Consider the following 16,160-nt stretch of genomic DNA (forward strand, 5'->3'; position numbering starts at 1 on the left):
GGCCACAATACTTATGAATTTCACCACAATTAATAAGCCAGGTGCTGTGATATACACCTGTAATTTCAACACTCGAGAGGCTGAAGCAGATCAATCAGAAGTTCAAAGTCAGTGTTGAGTACATAGCAAAAGCCTGTCAGAGAGGAAGAAAGGAGGAAGGGAGATAGAGGAGTGAGGGAGGAAGGAAAAAAGGAAGGAAGGAGGGAAGAATCTCCAAGGCCAGCGGGCCCCCTGCCCCTGTTAGCCCTTTCTCCCCAGACACACATCTCTACTGCCTCATAAACCACACCATGCTCTGGTTGTGAAATGAGTTTAATATAAAAGGGTATTTTACACAGAAGCAGCTACATCATGCATGAGAACTGGACACCAAGTGGAAGACCATTGCTGGACCCATGTTTTAAAAAAAAAATCATGACTTTTAATGTACAGCAGAGTGTCTGGGGCCACCTCAGCACCCCCCAGAGCTAGGACATGAAGGAACCCCTTTCCTGACCCAGGAAAGCAAAGCAGCCCCCTGCGCCCACCTCCCACCCCCAGACAGACAAGACACCCTCCCCACACACACACAGTGAGATCCCCTGTGGATTTGCAGCCTGAGACCTCAGATCCATTTTCTCTGGGGACCGATTACCACCAGCCAGTCCCCTTGCTGAGATTCCTCCCTTCCAAGTCCTCGCTGTCCCCAGTGCTCCCAGATTCCCAGGAACCTCACCACATGGACCCAGAGTCCTCAGAATCTGCCACTCAAACCCCCTGATCTTCCCGTCCCACACCTCTGGCTCCCCACGTCCAAGCTCCCAGGTGACAACGCCACATGTGTGTCCTCTTCGCCCTCAGCCATCTCCTGCTCTATTTCCCCCAAGAACCTTCTAAGACCTCTCTGATCTCTAACCTCACATCTGCCCTGCCCGCTGCCGGGAGCCCCCATGCCCGTTCACCCTGCATCAGCCAGAGTCCAGCTTGCCCCGTCTCCCCACTTCAGAAAGCAGCTTCTGCCTTCCTGGGAGGGGTCTCCGGACCCCTTCCTGCCCCTGCACCACCCACTATGCAGCAGAGACCCGCACAGCCACAGCCCCATGTGCAGTACCTGCCAGGCTGTGGGAGGAGCAGGACAGCCACAGCACCCAGGAAGGTGCGTGGTGCATAGGAGGTCTTCCACAGCCTCCAGTCTCTGCACTTGAATAGCCAGAACTCTTGGAGTGAGAAGCCTTTATTATCAGGTGTCCCTAAGCCTCACACTTCATGAAGTGGAGCAAAGGGGCCACTAGAGGGCGGTAGCAGTCGCTGCCCCCTTCCCCATCTGCCCAGCTCTGCCATGGCCCCTTCCCCTAGATCTCCTATGCAGCTCAGGGGCCCCTGCCAGCCCACACACAGTCAGCCCCCAGCCCTCGGCTGTGGCAGAGGGGATCCCACAGATCAAAGCAATCTGTCCCTGAGGCCTCCACACCAGAATCTGAAACCCTGTCCCAGGACCACAATTCATGACCAGCAAAATGTGTCTTTCTCCACTCATTCTAACTTCAACAGGGCGCCCATCTCCTGCCCTATCTATCCACGGGCCTTTGGCCTCCAGGCTCCCCCCCATCTGTTCTCAACAAACCTTCCTCCCAGCCCTAAAGAAATCTCAACTCCCTGCCATCGGATCCATGACTATATGGCATAAGTCACGTGAGAAGTGCTAGAAACGGAGCTAAGGCACGCTAACATGTAAATGGCTGCTGGCTCCGAATGGCTAAAGACTCCGGACATCACATGCCTCCCGGACAAAATGGACAGGTGCCCTGAGGTTGGCAAGTGCTCTTTCTTCTCGTGGTCTGAAACCAAATGCACCCTGGGAGGAGTTTCAGTTTATGTCCAGGGGTCCAAACGTTTGGAAGGCTGACTCTACCTCTGACCCTCCTTTGGAGAACTCTGGCCCAAAGCAGTCACCAAGTCCCGCACCCCCAGCTATAGCCTCCCTGTGCGTCAGGTTCCAACCGTGAGGCAGCCCCGCCCCAGCCATGCGGACATCCAAGCTGTTAATTGTCATGGTACCGAGCAGCGCTAGAGATCTGAGGTTAGTCAGAAAGAAATCCACAAGCCATTAGTTTCTGCTGAAGGGAACAGACCAGGAAGCCATTAGTTAGTCAAGAGGGAAGAGAGGTTAATTCCGAGCCGGCCAAAGCCAGGCTTGGGAGCCTGGAGCCCGCAGGTGGGCAGGGTTGGCTGTTAGTGTGGTCAGCTCTCAGACAGCCAGGGCGAGGCAGGGATTAGCTGGGGGACAGCAAGAGTTAGTGCAAGAGAGCCACAAGGAGCCCGAAGAGACCAAGGTGCCTACTGGGGGTGAGGCATGGAGTCACCCCCAGGTGTGGCCCCGGCTGAGCAGCTGGCGGGCTCTGGGGGAGGCTGGGCTTAGGCATGAACAGCACGGGGCCCTGGGATTCCGATCTTGCGCCCCGCGTCCTCCTCCTGCCGAGCCCGAGGCCATTTCTAGGCGCGGGAGGGGCAGCAGCCCCTGCGGCTGCCAGTGTGGAACCTACTTCCGGCGCGAAAGTAGTCCCAGCCCCACTTCCGGCGAGCGGGCCCACAGAGCAAGGGGCCCCTCTACCTGGCTTCCGGTGTCCACTCACTGGTTGTTGGCCGCATTTTTCTCAAGGGAAGCCCCTCTGGCTCTGACTTCCGGCGCCACCGTGTCCCTTTTCTCAGCTTTCAGACAGGGGGAGTGCCTCTGACTGACTTCCTGGGCCCTGAAAGTCCCCCTCAGAGACTTGGTACTATGAGAAAGGCCACTGCACTGCCTAAAACGCCCCCTGCTCACTCACTTCCGGCGTAGGCCACGCCCCCTGGCAACTTCCTACCTAGACCACGCCCCTGGTGGCTCTGTGGGCCACGCCCCTCTGGTGGCTCTGTGCGCCACGCCCCCTCTGGTGGTTCTGTGGGCCACGCCCCCTCTGGTGGTTCTATGGGCCACGTCCCCTCTGGTGGTTCTATGGGCCACACCCCCTGGCAACTTCCTACCTAGACCACGCCCCTGGTGGCTCTGTGGGCCACGCCCCTCTGGTGGCTCTGTGGGCCACGCCCCCTCTGGTGGTTCTGTGGGCCACGCCCCCTCTGGTGGTTCTATGGGCCACGCCCCCTCTGGTGGTTCTATGGGCCACACCCCTCTGGTGGTTCTATGGGCCACACCCCTCTGGTGGCTCTGTGGGGCACGCCCCTCTGGTGGTTCTGTGGGCCACGCCCCCTCTGGTGGTTCTGTGGGCCACGCCCCCTGGCAACTTCCTACCTAGACCACGCCCCTCTGGTGGTTCTGTGGGCCACACCCCTCTGGTGGTTCTATGGGCCACACCCCTCTGGTGGCTCTATGGGCCACACCCCTCTGGTGGCTCTGTGGGCCACGCCCCCTCTGGTGGTTCTATGGGCCACGCCCCCTCTGGTGGTTCTATGGGCCACACCCCTCTGGTGGTTCTATGGGCCACACCCCTCTGGTGGCTCTGTGGGGCACGCCCCTCTGGTGGTTCTGTGGGCCACGCCCCCTCTGGTGGTTCTGTGGGCCACGCCCCCTGGCAACTTCCTACCTAGACCACGCCCCTCTGGTGGTTCTATGGGCCACACCCCTCTGGTGGCTCTATGGGCCACACCCCTCTGGTGGCTCTGTGGGCCACGCCCCCTCTGGTGGTTCTATGGGCCACGCCCCCTCTGGTGGTTCTGTGGGCCACGCCCCCTGGCAACTTCCTACCTAGACCACGCCCCTCTGGTGGTTCTGTGGGCCACACCCCCTCTGGTGGTTCTGTGGGCCACGCCCCCTGGCAACTTCCTACCTAGACCACGCCCCTCTGGTGGTTCTGTGGGCCACGCCCCTCTGGTGGTTCTGTGGGCCACGCCCCCTGGCCTCCTGTCCACAATGGCTGTCCTCTCTCACTCTCCCTCTGGAGGGGGGGAGGGGGGAAGGCCCAGAACTCCACACTGGACGCACAGGCCTCCCCCACCCAGAGGGTCCCCTGGTCCCGCCTCTCCTGGTGGCAACCAGACTTCTGCACAGAGGAGAAGGTCATGCACGAAGTCCAGCCTTCCCACAGCCGCTGGACCCCCTCGTCCTCCCTGGGCCTCTGTGCAGCTGGCCCCGGGGGCCCTGATGGCACAGGCAGCCCATGTGGGACTCTGTCTGCCAGGCCATCCTGGGGACATCTGCTTGCCAAGAGGAAGGGGGACCAGCCCCCCACCCCCACCACGGGTGGGGGCCCAGAGCTCGGCAGGGCTGGGTTAGTACGAAGAGAAAACCAGGTTAGTAGGGCTGGGTTAGTTAGTAAGTCAGAGCACAGCACCGGCAGACAGGGGCCCCTCCGCAGACCCACACGGGGTCGCTGGGAGGAGAGGAGGAATGCACTCAGGGCGCACTAGTTGGTTAAAGATGGTGGGCGCAGGTGAGGCACGCATCCCACCTCCGGGTTAGACGAGTTAGTAATCCAACAGAGGTGCTGCCTACAGAAAAGAAAGCCGAGGAGGAGGAAGAATGTGGGGAAGAGATGGTGAGGGGTTCAAAGCGAGAGTCCTTCCCAGGCAGGCAGGGTCTGTGTGCAGAGCACCCAGAGACCAGGGCCGGGGCAGGGGACATGAGTCACTGGACGCCACCCTCAGCCTTTTGCCCTTTGAAAGCATCTGCATATGGCCAGACCTTTAGATGCGTAAGAACCCTGGAGGATGGCTGTGTTCCCACCCACCACGGACAAAGTCATTGGTCCCAAAGTCATTCAGCAGGAAGTGGCAGAGTTGGGGGCGGAGGAGGGTGGTAAAGGGGGTTCTCGTTTGTAAGCCCTGTCCTGAGGTGTGTGTCTGCACAAAGATCCCCAGCTCACGGGGCAGGGCCTTCCTGAGGCTCGCCTGCCCCTCACGTCTCCCAGCCCCTGGCAAGGTCCGGGGGACTGCTTTAGGTTAGTAGGGTTTGGCTGTGCGGAGTTAGTAGGGCATGCTTGGGGCTGGTTAGTGGGTTAGTCGGTTGGCAGAAGGCCAGCACCTTTTCACACGCCACAGCGCCCCAGCCGAGCCCTGGGTTGGTTAGTATGTTAATCGCACCATGCAACCACTGCCCAACAACCCTCCTCCCCACCTCCCCGATCACCAGCTGCAGCTCCAGGGGTTTCCTGCCCCACCAGCCCAAGCCATGGGGGCCTGACCAGGACAGGGGGTCTGCCTCTTCCCTCGCCCTTACTGCCCCCCCCACTTCACCCAGAATCGAGCCCCTGGGGGGGGAAGCTCTGTGGTTTTCCACGCCTGGGCATGGGTCTCAGAGCCTTACCCTCTGTGAACACTTTGGTTCCCTTGTCCTGCTTGTCCCAGGAGGAAACCCCCTGCCTGGTTCCGGTCAGCCCCTTCTAAGAGGGCTGAATCACACTCAGACACACTCAGACACACAGACACACCTCTCCCAGCATCCTCCCACCAAACGTGCTCTCCCTCAGCCTTCAGGCAGGCTTGATGGACAGCTCTCCTATCGGCCACTGCCAGGTAAGGGGTTTGAGCTGCTGCTACCACTGGCCTGCCCTCACCTCCCTCCCTCCCTCCACCCCACAAAAACTCCTCCCAGCTAGCCTGGCCCCTGCAACTAAATAGACTCCCCTTCTGCTTCCCTTCCAAACAAAGCTCCCACCACCTGATAGGGCCTTAAGGATGGTGTCTATCATTCATCAGTGATCAATGGTTCCCGCTGAAATCCAGCCTCAGCATCATTTTAAAGGCTCTGATGAATCCCGCACTACAATGACACGTAGCCCTTACTTTTCTTTGTTTAGTTTTTCTCTAATTGCTCCCTAGAAGCTTTCAACTAAGCCTTGCCTTCCACACCCTCCAGGGACCTGGTGGGTTCAACCTTTCTAGAATCCTCTGGGGTCTCATTTACACTCCACTGCCAGGTCCCCAGAGCCTGGGCCTCCTTTGGGTTTTTACAACCTTGCTCATTCTCCACTTCTGGAGGAGTGCGTGAGCAAGGGAGGGCTGGTTCTCTTCCACCTGGTATGATGGATATGCATCATAAAGCTCTCAGCCATGGCTAGATCTCTAACCTGTCTTCCCCCACATGCCTCAGATAAGAGCCCAAAGTAGTGCTCGGTTCTGATGGGCAGTTAAAAACCCCAGAAACTAGAGCTGAGCTAGTGCTGGAGGTCATGAAATATCAAGGCCATGCGGCCAGGTGCCATGTTTTACAGTTCTGCATGCCAAGTCTTTCCCACCTGAAGTCTAAACTGCCAGCTGGCTGGGGGCATTTCTGGATCACCTCCTGAGAGCCCAGCACCCTATGTAACAGGTGTCGGAGAACGCCCCCCTGCTGCAGCCAGCAGGGCCCACGGCCCCCACTCCCCCATGGAAGGGAGATGGCTTCCCAAGGTCAACAGAATGGCTCTTCCGGGGCCACTTCCCACTGGGCCACAAGCCCCTGTCCCTAAGCCCCCTGCACCATCTTGGCAACCCTAGGTTTTAAGTGTCCCCTTTACCTGTCCACCCTGCCCAATGGGGAGGTGGGGACTTGAATGGAAGACCATCCCTATTAGTGGGGACTGCATTGTTCCCCCAAAACACAGGGCCCAGTCCCTGATCACCCAAGTGACTGCTTGCAGGCCGACCCTTGAAGGGGGTGATGAAGATCAAATGCAGTCCTAAGCATGGGGCCCCCAAACAAGGGAGAAGAGAAATCAGAGCTGGCGCGCTCTCTCCACAGAGAAGGGCCAGGGAGGACACAGGAAAAGGTGTCACGTGGAAGCCACCCAGACCGCCATCTTAGCCTGGGAGATGACCGTCCACTGTCCACGCCCGCTGCCTCAGCTGCCCAAGCAAACGGACCCCCTGGAAGGACTTGTGGTTTCTAGACGGGGGGGGGGGGGGGGGGGGGGGGGAGGGGGGGGGGCGGGACCCAGGCAGGCCCAGCACTGGGACTGTGCCCTGTGAAGGGGGCCTGCAGTCATAGATGGGTAACAGGAACAGTAAGGGGGCCCACGGGGATACTGCATGGGGGGGGGGGGGGTCCTGTCTCACCAAGGATAGCCTGCGGGAGTCGGGCAACAAGAAGTGACCCACCGGCCTTGGAGGCCGGGCGGCGGCGGCAGAGAGGGCAGAGGAGAGGGCGGAGCGGTCTGCCTGGTCCCCGTAGGCCTCTGGCTCTGAGAAGCATCCTTCTTTTCAGGATCACCCTACCCTTTTTGCCCCTCCCAGAGCTAGGAAAGCCTGGTGAGTCGGAGAAGCCTCTCCAGGACACCCCCCACGTGACAGCCACTGGATGTCACTCATGGGGCCACAGTGGAAGAATCCCCCCGTCTGTCACACACCATCACGCCTGTGTCAGGCTTGGAAGCCAGAGCCCAGCGGCGGGAGGATGTGGGGCTGGGAAGGACGTGCGCTGGGCCTTGGCCCAGCACGGGCTCGGGACATGGCGGGGACGGCAGGACTGAAGTCTGTCCGCAGGGGAGGATTAGGCCCTGCAGGGAGACGGAGGTGGGCGGTGGGCTGTAGCCTCTCTCACACCCCCAAGCCGTCTGCCTGAACCAGGATGGAGTCCCCCGCCGCCGAGCGAGCATCCGCTGGAAAGGGATCTTCACCAGAAAGATGAGGTCTTCAGGTGATGAGCCACCGAAGGCCGCTCCCAGGGGCCTGAGGTTAGAACCTACAGTCATCAGAGCGCCATAGACACAAAGCCGGGGCCCTGGACACGCTCTGGGATGAAGTCCCCAGTGGTACAGAGCACACAGCCTCCATCTCGGCCCCCACATGCTCTCCCCTCGAGTCTAACCCCATCTGAGAGGCTCACCAGGAGACATTTCCCACCGCCCCACCCCCCCAGTACCCGCTTCTCAAAGGGAGAGTTTTGGAGTGTAAAATCTTTTTAAGAGAAAACTCAAGGCTGAGCCTTGTGGTGCAGGCATGTAATCCCAGCTACTCAAGAGGTAAAGATTGGTAAGACATTCAAGGCCAGCCTGGACAAAAAGTTAGCAATAACTTGGCTCAACCAACAAGCCAAGTGTGACAGTATGTGTCTGGACCAAAAAAAAAAAACAAAACAAAAAAAGTGAGCCAGCTGGGAAGGTGGCTCAGTGGTAGAGCGCTTGCCTTGCATGCCTGAGGCCCTGGGTTTGATTCCTCAGCACTACATAAGCAAAAAGAAAAAAGCTGGAAGTGGCGCTGTGGCTCAAGTGGTAGAGCACTAGCCTTGAGCTGAAGAGCTGAGGGACAGCACCCAGGCCCAGAGTTCAGGCCCCACAACCAGACCCAAAAAAAAAAAGTGAGCCAGGCATCCATGGCTCACGCCTGTAATCCTAGCTACTCAGGAGGCTGAGACCTGAGGATTGAGGTTCGAAGCCAATCCGGGCAGGAAAGTCCATGAGACTCTTTTCTCCAATTAACCACCAGAAAACCAGAAGTAGTGCTGTAGCTCAAGTGGTAGAGCACTAGCCTTGAGCTGAAGAGCTCAGGGACAGCATCCAGGCCCAGAGTTCAAGCCTCATGACCAAACAAAACAAAACAAAACAAAAAAGGTAAGACCTGGGCTGGGAAGGTGGCTCAGTGGTAGAGCGCTTGCCTTGCATGCATGAGGCCCTGGGTTCGATTGCTCAGCACCACATAAACAGAAAAAGCCGGAAGTGGCACTGTGGCTCCAGTGGTAGAGTGCTAGCCTTGAGCTGAAGAGCTGAGGGACAGCGCCCAGGCCCAGAGTTCAGGCCCCACGACCAGAACTGGGAAAAAAAAAAAAGGTGAGACCTTACCTGAAAAAAAAAATTAAAGCAAAAAAGGCTGGAGGCATGGCTCGGGAGGTAAAGCACCTGCCTAGCAAGAGTGGAGGCCAGAGCTTAAGGCTCAGTACCAAAAAGAAAAAGCAGCTTAGGAGTAGAGACCTAAAAGAGCTGTTAACTCTGGGAGCCCAGCAAGCTGGCAAATGTGGAGGCGGGCACGGGTCTGGATGGGTGAACTACACATCCCCACGTGACTTGAATTCCCTTTCCGTCATTTTCCCTGGGGGCCCTCTGCCCCTGCCCAGTAGACTCCTCCACCCCAGGACAGGGAGCTCACCCTTCCCAGCTCTAACACAGGCCGGACCGTCCACCTCCCGATCTTCAGCATCTGCCTGGAACTGAGTTCTCATCCACATCTGCAGGATACAGGAAGCTGTGAAGGCCTGGGCCGGGTGTGCAGCAGGGAAATGCTTCCCCCACAACCCTGCAGGACCACACAGAGCCAGGCCCCCACCACTTGGCCCCCCTGCACCTGGCCAGGCTGGAGTTTGGGGTGGGGCAGGAGGGGGAGGACACAGGACCCAGGACCCTATACTCCATGGAAGGAGGCTGGGGCCCCTGCCCCGTCTTACCTAGCAGTGGCCCCAGGGCACTGGGTCACTCCACCTCCAGAGGGCTCCATCCCCAGGCACACCCCCGGCAGGACTGTCCTGTAAGACAGAAGAGCCCAGCACGCCGCAGGAGAGAAACACACCCAAGACCCTCCCAGCATCTGCCCCCCACCCCTCAAAAAAGAGCCAGGCCTGCACAGAACTCACTGCTCAGGAGCCACCACACGCTAGCTCCCCTCCCCCACCCCACCCCTCCATGTCTTCTGTGAGCAAGAGTCAGGGACTTCCAGTGCCTGACTCTTCCAGCTCCCAGCTCCCCAACAGCAGTGGACGGTGAGCAGGAGAAAGTGGGGTGAACTTGGGAGCTAGACGGAAGCTGGGGGGAGCCCTGGATTCTGGAACTCAGAACCCAGCGCTGCGCCCCACCGTGTTGTGTGGCTCTGGGTGGCCTCCAGCCCTGGTCTTCGCCAATGGGTCCTTCTGTCCAGCTTGCTCTCTCCAGCCCTTTCCCCAGGTCCAGAGATCCAGAGGATACTCGGGGGAAACACGCAGAGGTCAAGGGTCGTGTGTGCGTGTGCATGCATGTGCATGCATGAGCACGCATGTGTATGTCCTGATACCAGGGCTTGAACTCAGGGCCTCACTATTTCCTTGTCTACGGCTGGTGCTCTACCACTTGAGTCATGCCTCCAGCCGTGCATTTTGCTGGTTAACTGGAGGTAGCATCTCTTGAGCTTTTCTGCCTGGCCTGGCTCAGAAGCGTGGCCCTCTGATCTCACTCTCCTTGATAGCTGGGATGATCGGTGTGCGCCACTAGCACTGGCCCGCAGGGCTCTTTGGAAGCCGGTCTCTGTGCCTAGTCTGGAGAAGCCCAGAGAAGAGCCTCCAGGGACACGGGCCACCACTGTCTCACTCGCTGTGGTGGAATGTACATGGTGACAGCACTGACACCAGGACGGGGTGTAAGGGCCACCGTTCCCGGAGTCCCCAGAGACCCTGGGGCTGGGATTCGAGGGTGGTGCTTCCCCGACAGGCCTGCAGGGGGCAGCCTGGTGGGCCCAGGACTGACATGCTCCAATACTTATCTGCCAGAGGTCTTCGCGGCCAGCCTGGGACCATCCGGAAGATCCCGGGGGTCGCCCGGATGTCACCCCTCTGTTGCAGGAACCGGTGGAGCTCTGTGAAGGGATTCCCAGGCTGCTCAGAGAAGCCCTGCGTAGCCCTCAGAGATCCCCAGGCCCAGCACCCCAAGTACCATTAAGGCAGTGGAAGTTTCTAGAGAACTGTACCTCCTGGGTAGCACTGACATCACTGTTTTAAGAGGAGAAAGGGGGCTAGGAACGTGTCTCGGTGGTAGAATGCTTGCCTAACAGGCACGAAGCCCTGGGTTCGATGCCTCAGCACCACATACACAGAAAAAGCCAGACGTGGGGCTGTGGCTCAAGCGGTAGAGTGCTGGCCGAGAGCAAGAAGAAGCTGAGGCACAGTGCCCAGCCCCTGAGTTCAAGCCCCAGGACTGGGAGGGAAAAAGAGTATAGAGGAAGGCATGGAGTTTGGGGTCTGGCTGTGGCGCCCCAGATCTACGTACTCTGTGTGACTCAAAGGCCAACAATCTGGAAGTATCACCAGCGCCTGGCACATAGTAGGTGCTTGGAGGGGGCGGGGGCACTACTGGAACTTTTTTTGTTTTTTATTTTCATTTTTTAACCAATGGGTGATTTAAATGTAGAGTGATTTTGCTTGACCCTCCATCGTAGAAATAAGAAAAACCATACCCAGACACCAGTGGCTCTCACCTCTAATCCTAGCTACTCAGGAGGCTGAGCTCTTGAGCATGGTGGCTCAAATCCACCCCAGGAAGAAAAGTTCCCATAAGACTCATTTTTTTTTTTTTTTTGGTTGGTTATGGGACTTGAACTCTGGTTATGGGACTTGAACTCTGTGCCTGGGCGCTGTCCCCAAGCTCTTCAGTTCAAGGCTAAAGCTCTACCACTTGAGCCACAGCGACACTTCTGGTTTTCATTGGAGATAAGAGTTTCACAGACTTTCCTGTCCAGGCTGGCTTTGAACCTCAATCCTCAGATCTCAGCCTCCTTAGTAGCTAGGATTACAGGCATGAGCCACCAGCCTTATCTCCAATGAACCACCAGAAACCCAGAAGTAGGGCTGTGGCTTAAAGTGGCAGAGCACTAGCCTTGTGCGAAAAGCAGCTCAGGGACAGCATCCAGGCTCTGAGTTCAAGCCCCATGACAAAGGAAGGAAGGGAGGGAAGAAGGGAGGGAGGGAAGGAGGGAGGGAGGGAGGAAAGAAGGAAGGAAGGAAGGAAGGAAGGAAGGAAGGAAGGAAGGAAGGAAGGAAGGAAGGAAGGAAGGAAGGACATATTCTCTTGGGTCCCCAGTTGAGAACCATTCCCAGTACGGGGCCCACTCAACAATGAGAGCTTTCAAAAGCACAGAGCTGGGTGAATGAACGGAGCCTGCTCAGGGCACGTGGGCTCAACAGTGCACATGGGGTAGGGAGGAGACTTGGTTACTAGGACTGCTGAAATGCTCCTAAACTCATTTATGTGATCATGGCACAACTTAGTATATTTACTAAAGATCAGGAAACCACGCCTGGAACAAGTTCACCATGAGACGCTCAGACGGAGTCTCCATCATGCTAGATTGAGCCAATCACACCCACCTATCATCCTAGCTACTCAGGAAGCTGTGATGTGCACCCAGGATTCCAGTTCAAGACCAACCCAAGCAGCAAAGTTTCCAAGACTCCATCTCCAATTAGCTCAAGCCAGGCTGCAGGCCTAGCTCAAGTGGTGAAACACACCAGTTAAATGAGAGCTTCAGGCCCTGTGTATCTCCACATTGAATCGCTGACAGAGAGATGTATCAAGAAGAAAAATGTCACAAAGAAGCAGCTAGGGTTGGAGGCGTGGCTTAAAGCAAACTCAAGGTCCTGAGTTCAAATCCCAGTACCAGGTGGGAGTGGGGGGGGGGGCAGGGAGAAAAAGCCCAATGATGGTCTGAAGAGACAGATAGTCTCGGGGCAGCGTTGGGGGCGCTGGGCCTGGAGGAGGACAGGGGAGGGACGGGGCACATTTCTGGCTGTGTGAGGATGGCCACTCGGGCATCTCCATCTTGGAAACGCACCGGGCTAGGCGCGTTCTCTAGCGTGTGAACTGGGTGTGAATCACACATCCACGAAGGCATCTCTCCTCCAAACCTGTCCCCAGGGAAGGGACGCAGCTGGGGCTGAGATGGCAGCGACCGCCCCATGTTGGACGGGGCCCAGGGGACTTATCAGCTCTGCCCCCTCCAGGCCCTCCCCATCCCACGCTCAAGCCGAAGTCCAGAACCCAGCTGGGCCCCTGTGGTTGGTGGACGGGTGGAGGGCAGCCCGGGGCTCCGCGAGGTCTCTCCTACCTTCCCTCCCGGGCTCCAGGCAGGGTGTCAGGACAGGCATAATGTAGGAACAGCGGATCTCCATCACGCTCCTCGTGGTCTCCTCAGGGGCCACAGGGGGAGGGGCGCACGACAGCCACTTCTCCTCCCCTGGAGCCATCCTGTGAGTGGGGACCCCGTGCAGCTGTCACCGAGAGAGGAGGTAAGACTGAGGGACACTGTGGCGCACGTGAACTCAAATAGCACTGCATCTCCTCAGACCGCCATCAACCCAAACCTCCTAACATGTTAGCCGGGCCTCGTGGCACCTGCCTGGAATCCCAACTACAGGGGAGAATTGGCAGAATTCTGGTCTAATAGCAGAACTAAATACAAGACTCTAGGGAAATGAACCCTAAGATATGTATTCAAATGTTTTTTTTTTCTTTCATGCGATTGTTTCTAACACATTTATAAGATTATTTCTTTGTTGCTTTGTATGTCCCTCCCCCACGGTATAACCCCTGCTTTCACTGTATTTGATGTCGGTATAATTTGTGGAGAGGAAGGGAGAAAACAAATCGTTTAAATAGGGATACAGGTGGACCCATTGCAACAATGAGATGTACAAGTCGTTATGTCGAAAAACGAACTTTACAACTTTGGGGAGGATGGGAAGGGATGGGAAGGGGAAACAAAGGAGGCTACAATGCTTGATAAGAAATGCTCTCATTATCTTGCCCATGTAATTGTAACCCCTCTGTACTGTATTTTCACAATATAAATAAATAAATAAGCCAAGTGCCAGTAGTCCATGCTGTGATCTTAGCTATTTAGGAGGCTCAAATTGAGGATCAAGCCCCCTCCGAAGCCAGTCTGGACAGGAAAGTATGTGAAAGTCTGGCCTCCAATTAAGTGGCGCTGTTGCTGGAAGCAACAGAGCACGAGCCTTGAGCTAGGGACATCACCCAGGCCCTGTGTTCAAGCCCCAGGCCCGACAATAAATAAATGAATAAATAATAAGTAAAGCAAAAGTCATTAAAGGGCTAGGGGCCTTTCTTTCATGGTAGAACACCTGTCTGGCAAGCCTGAGACACTGAGTCCAAGTCTCAGTACCACCAACCACCACATCAAAATCTCCCTATGTCCTGCAGATGGAGGTATCATGGCTGAGAACGTGACTTTTGAACCAGCCATCCGCCCTGGGCCCCTCTTCCCTCCCACAAATGGGGGTTCACAGCGCCCCCAGCCAGGCAGCCCTGAGATGAGGGCTGAGCAGAATGCCCCTGTTTTCCTGGCCCCCTAGGGCAAGTGTGCCATTCCGGATAACCAACCCTTCCAGGGAGACACAGGCAGGAACTCTGAGGTTTTGCTCTTTTTGTTGTTGTTGGGTTGGGTTTTTTTTTTTTTTTCTTCCACTACTAGGACTTGAACTCAGGGCCTGGGTGCTGTCCCTGAGCTTTTCCACTCAAGGATAATACTCTTCCACTTGAGCCACAGCTCCACTTGCAGCTTCTTGGTGGTTCCCTGGAGATAAGAGTGTCACAGACTTCTTTCCTGCCCAGGCTGGCTTCGAACCAGGATCCTCAGATCTCAGCCTCCTAGGATGACAGGCGTGAGCCAGCGGCACTTGGCTTATTGTTCCCATTTTAGAGGTGAAGAAATTGAGGCTTGAGGAAAGTGCTCTACCCTGTGGTCACCCAGCTTGAAACCAGCACAGGGAGACTCTAAGCAGGCCTGCCTGGTGGGCCCCAGAAAACACCACCCACAGTAAGTAAGCCATGATCCCCCGCCTCAGGACCACCACACCCCCCAGGGTCCACTTCCTGCTGCTATGGCAGCTCCCCTCCCCCCACGCACTGGTGAGGAGACACACGGCGGCGTAGGGTGGTCAATGCCAGCTAGGGTGGTCAATGCCAGCGTGTGCCGAGTCAGACTGGCCCAGACGCCAATTTGGATTCCACTACTAGATGCTGTGTGACCCTCAACTAGTCACTGGACCTCTCTGAGCCTCTGCTTCTCCTTTGTAATGCCTGATTAAGTGCCAGCCTTTCCACCAGGAGCCTCAGTCCCTGGCTAAGGTCTGAGGTCAGTTCTCTCTCCTCTCCTCCTCCATACCTCGGGGCCTCCACTACCCAGCCCCTCCCTCCCTCCCTCCCTCTCTCCCTTCCAGGGCTGGAATAATGGCTTTCAGCTCAGCCACCTGGCACCTCCTACCGCAGGAAAACAGATGTCACCCTCAGCCAGACTCCGCCTCTGCCTCAGGGGCTTTGATTATTGTTTCCCAGAGCCCAGTGAGCCAGAAGGGGGCGCTCGAGCCAAGGGTGGACCTGGAGTCATTCAAGGGCTCAGGGAAACGTGCACAAAGCCCCACAGACCCCTCAAACCAAAACATCAAACAAAGCCAGGCGGCTCACGCCTGTCATCCTAGATCCTCAGGAGGCTGAGATCTGAGGATCCAGGTTCAAAGCCAGCCCCAGCAGGAAAAAAGTCCACCAGACTCTTGTGTCCAATGAACCCCCAGAAAAGCTGGAGGGGTGGAGCTGCTGGCTCACGTGGTAGAGCGCTAGCGTGAAAAAGCCCAGGCCTGAGTTCCAGTCCCAGTACCACACGAAGAAGGAAGGAAGGAAGGAAGGAAGGAAGAGGAAGGGGAGGGGGAGGGGGAAGGAGAGGGGAGGGGAGGGGAGGGGAGGGGAGGGGAGGGGAGGGAGGGAATCAAACCGCCAGCATCCCCAGGAAGGTGCTGAATATACAATAAAAACAAACGCAAACAGCGGGGGGGGGGGGGGGGGAGACGGGGGGGGGGGGAGGGTGGCAGGCTAGGGACAGCTGCGCAGTGGCATCAGGGTCACCTAGGGGTGTGGGCACCTCAGACTCCACCACCTCCGTCCCTGCACCACAGCTCCTACTCTCTTCTTTTTTGCTCTTGTCAGTACGGGGATTTGAACTCAGGGCCTCCTATTTGCTAGGCAGGTGTTCAACTGCTGAGCCACACCTCCAGCTTTTGTGTTTCAGTTTTTTGGGGTTTTTTTGTTTTGGAGTCTGCTATCTTTGTCTGGGGTTGGCCTCCTGCCCTGATCCTCCGACCTCTGCCTCCTGCAGAGTTGGGACTGCAGGTAAATTTTCAAAGCAGTAATGACTGGGAGTGTAGCCAAAATGGTAGAGGGCCTGCCTAGGAAGTGTGGGCCCCTGAGCCCAAACACGAAAGGGGAGAAAGGAAGGAAAGAAAGAAAAAGAGAGAAGCAAAGAAAGGGGGGGAAGGGAGGAAGGGAGGGAGGGAGGAGAGAGAGAGAGAGAGAGCTGGGCACGGGTGGTTCACACCTGTCATCCTAGCTACTCAGGAAGCTGAGACCTGAGGATGGAAGTTCAAAGCCAGCCCAGGCAGGAAAGTCCATGAGACTCTTATCTCCGACAAACCACCGGAAAACCAGAAGTGGTGCCGTGGCTCCAAGTAGCAAAGCACTAGCCTTGAGCAG

The sequence above is a fragment of the Dipodomys spectabilis genome, unplaced genomic scaffold (assembly GCF_019054845.1).
Source record: "Dipodomys spectabilis isolate Male_0828 unplaced genomic scaffold, ASM1905484v1 ptg000439l, whole genome shotgun sequence".
Lineage (NCBI taxonomy): Eukaryota > Metazoa > Chordata > Mammalia > Rodentia > Heteromyidae > Dipodomys > Dipodomys spectabilis.